Source organism: Polyergus mexicanus, unplaced genomic scaffold (genome assembly GCF_030449975.1).
Source record: "Polyergus mexicanus isolate NDT 795.1 unplaced genomic scaffold, iyPolMexi1.0 SCAF_4, whole genome shotgun sequence".
Classification (NCBI taxonomy): domain Eukaryota; kingdom Metazoa; phylum Arthropoda; class Insecta; order Hymenoptera; family Formicidae; genus Polyergus; species Polyergus mexicanus.
This window is the reverse complement of record NW_027223324.1, coordinates 3,359,878-3,366,645: the sequence shown is the minus strand read 5'-3', so window position 1 is coordinate 3,366,645 and position 6,768 is coordinate 3,359,878.

Here is a 6,768-nt window from a genome sequence, read left to right as displayed (position 1 = left end):
ACGGCAAGGAATTTCAATAGCGTCGCGCTGCGCCCCGTCATACGGTGCAACCGCATGCGCCTACTCGCGTTCTGTACGTTCTCGGAGCTTGAAAGGAATCTGGTCTCGAGCCGGACGAGTGCAACGAGAGGTCGTCGAGGTCAAGGCAGCGAGGGCGTTCACCAGAATTATATTCTCCCCTTTTCTTCCTCCTTCTTCTCCTTTACTTACCTCCGCCTCTACTACGTAGTCCTCGGGCGAAGTGCCTCAACGCGCGTGTACAGCCTGTTTCAGAGCCTTCATAAAATCTGCTCTTCCGACCGACGGTCGATCTCTGAAAGAGGAACGTTGCTGCATCTGCGCTTTCGCCACGATAAGGGATGTTCAATTATGATAGAGAAGTCTTTTAAAATATAACTTTCTCTACTTTCCGTCTTTGACGAAAGTAGAGAAAGTCTCTCATCTTCCGATGCTAATCGAGATATATTAGTCGTTGATATATTCAAATGTCGAGCGTAGTTTTTCTTAAGACGATTTTATCTTTTACGTGTAGACGGAGTGTAAGATATACCGTGTGGGTATACGAAACAAAATAAGTACATATAAGTACATTTACAGTCATATCGATAATCCGCAATGTTTCAGTCGACTATATTAGACCCGCACAGTTGAAAAATTATTTTCTTCCGTCACGATCCCCGTGTCGTGATTACATCGCCGTAATGTTGGCGAACTGGATTTGCCTCATCGGCAAACTACCGGTAAACCGTCGTAACTCGGTACCATCGTATGCATTAAACTTATTGTTTATCGACTCATTAGCACCGCCGCGCGCGCAGCTCCTACATTAATCGACTTATCCTTTATAACTTTTGATTAGCTTCGCGATTGTGCGATGCTCCCGTTGCGGAGACTTGAGGGTGTGTATCTCGCATCGCGCGGTAATTAAAACGCCATTGAAGGTTTTGCTCTAAAAACGACGCGCCCGCAGCAAATGGTTTCGCGCGACACACGATAGAAATAATATTGTAGATATTTTGGTGCAAATATATATATATATATATATATATATATATATATATATATATATAGATAACACTCGTGATACATGAGCGCGCGCTCTCCTTCTAATCGGCCGGATAGTGCATCGATTCAATTATCTAACCATCCTTGGTCACGCTTTAATTATAATCAAGCGACATGTGCGGCGTCGCACGGGATCCGGAAATTAATATCCACCGGATGCATTATGTGAGTATCTCTGTATTTGCGCAAGGTGATACGCACAGATTGATTAATTAAATTGACACAGTTTAGAAATTTCTGTACATATTATAGAAACGCACAATACAAGCTTTTACAAATATTATTTTTACATATAATTAATTAGTACTTTAATGTTTCGTTAATTTTCTCAACGTTGCGTAGTACCAACATTGCTGTCTTTCTCTCTCTCTCTCTCTCTCTCTCTCTCTCTCTCTCTCTCTTTCTCCCCATTGCCGAGAACAATTTAACTTTGTGATTTTAAGATGTCGCTATTATTATCATAAACACGCGACTCGTTATCATTACTATGCGAATCGCCGTGATTCCGTGACATAAATGTTTAACTAGACGTTTAATCCGTGATGATGCATTCGTGGAAAACGTGCAAAATAAGTTAAACGATCTCCCATGGAGATAACTATCCTGTTAGGAACGGACGAAGATCCATTTACGTAGGATGCGTTGGACTCGCGAACCGGTTTTATCCGTAGAACGTCTCGAAATATTTCCTGGAAGGAAATTGCAGGATTCTAATTCGCAAGCTGCGGACCGTCTCTACCAGGTTATCGCGATGCAACTTTTCTCCGATCAAATAGTATGAGAGAGGTACTTTCACGGTAATAATTGCCTCTCCAATCCTATTAACGCGCTTCCAATTTTTTTATCATATAATACGTTCTATATAAATCTTCTTTACAACGAGCAATCTTCCTTATCACGTTTTAACTAATAATGTGACAGTGATAGAAATTTTTTATTCAATTATCTTTAAGTTTTAATATCTAGTCCGCCTGCGATACACGAGCGCACGTGTGAAAATATTTTATAAGACTATAAACGTATACATATATATTATGATATCTTTTTAATTTTTAAGTTAATGTCGAAATTAATACTTTCTTATTAAGTTTTTAAAATTTTAAAATTTATTGTGTAATCCTATTTTAGAGATATATATATAAATGTATAAGGAATAATGTAATAATTTTTTTTTTATTTAGGAAATGAAGCACCGATAAATAATAAAGTTACAGAAATTATAATAAAATTGCTTAATGGATCTATCTATAGCTATTTGGCGCAGATATTTCACGTTTCACATGGAAAGATTTAACAGGCGGACAAATCCTCAATTTCTACTGTTTAGTTATAATTTACTCTTGTTATTGAACGGTATTTTTGCCATTTGAAGGTATCAATTTGAAATGAATAAATTAAAATATGTATTTTTCGCAACGCGGACGATCTTAATTATAGAATAAAATCATTCAGTCGAGCAAATGAAATGGAGAACTATACGAGAAATAAAATTAAAAATCTTTATCTCCGATAAAAAAAAAGAAGGAAATGTCGATAGCATCTTGCTGAAAGGACGCGTTCCAATAATGGATCGTACCTCTTCTTTCCATGGCAAAAAAAAAACTTTCGAAAAAGAGAATTGTTCCCTTCGACGCGAGCGCTGCAATAGCTAAAAGCCGATCGTATCGTGATATCACCGTGAAAATTTGCCGCTAAAGAAGTCCACAATGTAAATGTAAATTTTCGAGAGTGTACTAAATAACGAAAGAACGATTGTAAAAAAGAAAACGGAATTATCACGACACGATAGAGGAAGGGGAATGGTAGATTTTTGATAGAAAAAAAATTACTTTTAATGCTTCGTTCAATCGTTTGTCATTCTGGAAAATTGAAAATCCCTTACTCGTGTCAATAAGTCCATTTAAAGAAAAATGCGGTTTAAGTTGTGTTGAAAGCCGTTCGCTCTCTCTCGATCACAATTTCTTGGGAAAATATGAAAATGATTTACAGAATTTTTTTTAGTGCAAATTTAATTTGGCGATGCCTTTCTACACGACTTCTTCTCGCTTCCGACAAATTCTGTAATCCTTTTAAGGACGCTCGTTCGTTCCAAAGTCGATTTTACGATGTTACGCGATAAATACAAGTAGAGATCGTACAATACAATACAAGAGAAAAGGAGCGCGCATAAGCGCGTTACGTGGAGGAAGTCCGGTGTGCGTTGACGAAGTACCTATTTGTAGAAAAAAAGGAAGTAGGAAAAAGAAACGGCCGCGATCTGAAATGAAAGTGTTGACTCCGTCCTGGCAGCGCTTTCTTTTTACAATTTTCTCTTTCGAAAAAGCGGAAGTTTGTGATGTCCTAAAAGTTTTAAAAGATTTTGAACACATTCGATGTGTGTGTGTTTATATTAGATTCTTTTTTAACTTTTCTTAATCAAATATCATTGTCGTGAACGGAATTGATATTATTTTTGATAAACCGCAATGGTTTGTGATTTCTAAAATTTAGATGATATACATATTTAAAGATGATATGCATATTTAAAAAAAAATATATATATATATATATATACCATATTTAATTTTTCAATGTATGTTAGACAAAAAACAGTGTCTCTAAAAATATTTATGCGTAACATACACAAAAATACTACATACAGGTGCTTCAAATTGAAGAGATTATGCAATAATTAAGATTTGATCGATGCTAACATGTATAGTTCTAAGAATGGCAAATTAATTGATCGTGATACAATATTGAGCATTGTGGTAATTACATTGTTTAACGACCGTAACAGCACACATTGTTAACTCAATTGCCGATAGTATCACAACGCAAGGAATATCAACTTTCTACAATGACCTGAATCGCCGTTACCTTACCGGGTAATAGATCTTTCAAATACTGTCGATGACGCAAACTCATTCGCTTATCTCCTATTATGTTATACAATCTTTCTTAAAATTAAATTTCCGTATTCTTTTTTTATGTTAATATTATTGTCTTTTGAAAAAAAAAAACTGTCAAAGTAAAAAGAACATTGCTCTTAAGATAATTATATCAAAGCTATAACAAAATTATAACAAAGCTATATACGAGAATATTCAACATTAATTGTGTCTTAATGAACGTATAAAGAAAAATATTTTATACATACAATACGATCATCGTTAAATATTTTAATACTCTCTTTTTTCTTCCTAATATAAAAACATAAATTTATTTATTAAATATAATGTTTTTATTCTACACAACACATAAAATAATGTTTTTTTTATAAATTAGCCGTAATTATAAAAAAAGTATTAAAAGAAATGTACATATATTTACGTGATATCCATAATATTTTCTACTAATATCTACTGAGAGAGAGAGAGAGAGAAAATATTTCTACATTATTAGAGTTAAAATATTTGTAAATAAAAAAGAGAGAATATAGATTATTGTAAATGGTTAACGCGTAAAATCGTCATTTTTCTATCGATATTAGCATCTCTTAGACACATGTATGTAAATATCAATTCGATTCTGATGAACTTTAGTTGGACGAGGAGAAACTCGATTGAGAAATGTTCTTTCCCAAGATCGTCGTTAGCGGGTGGAGATCGTCTCATAAAAATATGAAAGGAGATATTGCACTATTGTCAATCTTGGAAGTGGTTCACATAGTTTGCACAACTGACAATCATCGCGGATATTATCGCTATTGTATTGAAAGAGCTCTTTGGCTTTGAAGTGAGTTTTTATTATTCTATAATTTATCTTGACATGGCATCGCTGTTCTGTGCTTTTTTTTTTTTTTTTGTTCACTGTATTCTGAAAAATTCGAAAATATTTTTTCGATGGTTATATAAAAAAGATTTTGATAAAGAGATAAAAAGATAATAATATCTCTCCATTATATTGTATTTACATTCCTCACACGTTCTCTCTTTATAATCATTACGTTTACACATTACATAATTTCATAATTTTAGAAAATGCATGCCATTACTATATTTTTTATTGCATAAATTGATTATTCTTATGTATGTGTATAAAGTAAGGCAATTAGATTAATTGTTTTAATTATATTTAACGGCGTATTATTTCTTTTCGCATTTAATAATTTTGGAAATAATATCAACGTGATTTACTAGACATATTATTGCATTTTTTTTATAAATCATAATAGTAAATGTGACACGCTCTCTTACTTCTTACGATTTTTTGATAAACAAGGGAAATATTGTGTCTCACAATAAGATAAGCATCACGGTGGAATTACTTCCGCGGCAATTCAGGTAGGAAAACAACGCGATTGAAGATCGGACTTGATTAACTAAAGTAATCTCACTTAAACGCGAATCGCAAAATATGAAATCTAGTTAAACCAAGTCAAACTGAGAACAGCGTGCCTGACTATATCGCACCGCAAAATGCATGCAACGTTCAATTATGTATGCCGCAGTGTCTGAATGTTATAATGGGTTCTTTAAGTATGGGAAGAGAGCTACATTGTGAACGATAATTAAGTAACAGGTTGAAGTAATTGAATGAGAAGAATAAATATACTATATCTTTAATCTAAATTGAATTTCCGGCAACAATACAAGAGGTGATCTTCAAATTTTAATCATAATTTTTAGAATAATTTAATAATTTAATAATTTAAAATAATCTAATTTTCAATTATTGTAAATTTCAAGAGAATTGATATGAAATTAAAAGATGAAAAGACAATTGAAAAAAAAAGATATCTTTTCATTAGAATGAAGTGATTTATTTAATTTAATAAAGACAATATATAAATAAACAGTATAAATACTGCTGATAGAAAATTGGAATAATTCTTAGAGCGCATTTTCATATGGCTTTATATATATCACTTATACACGGTAATAAATTTAATCACGATTTATTGAATATAGCATTCTAATAAAATAGGGGCAGTCTCTCTGCGAGTGTCTTGAAAACAACTGTAATAGTATCGTGACGTATCAGAATCGCCTGTGGGAATTGCGGGATAAGGTGTATCGATGAAATAGATGCGGGAAAAGTGCAGTATACAAGGTATACAGAAGCGCGCGGAAAAGATGGTTAATGCATTTAGAATGGAACGTAAGCTCGATGGAAGCTTTGGGTACAAAAGCAACCACCGGAGTTGGCGAGAGAAAAGATGGTGCTTCGGGAAAACTGGCTGTGACTAAATCTAGTTTAAATTCCCATCTCGTAATTGACGTATATATTCTTTCTTCTTCGACGTTTAAATAAATGTATCATCTATAATCACGACGTCGCGCTTAATTAAACTTGTAAAATTATAATCTCTCGTAAATAATTAATTATATTCGCATATCTGTATTTTTAAGAATGTTTTAGTTGGGATTTTATAAAGTAATTCTGTGCACGCACAGAAATGCATTCCCCGATTTAATATCGAATATTACCCACACATGTTGTGCAGATATATTTATTACATTCTTATAATTAATATATGTAAAATAATATTAAAAAAAAAAAACAGTTATTATAATTATTGCGAAAAACGATTTTGCGCGCGTAAATAAAAATCTATGATTTTATTATCATAATTTTTTCGTAAGTTTGTAGATGTGAATCTAAAGAAAAGTTTGAAACTGCATATACGAAACTGTATATTGTGTCGATCTTTCATATTAATTATTTATAAAAAAAAAAATAATTCTTTTATATTTGGAAGATCTTTATTTAATTATAGCA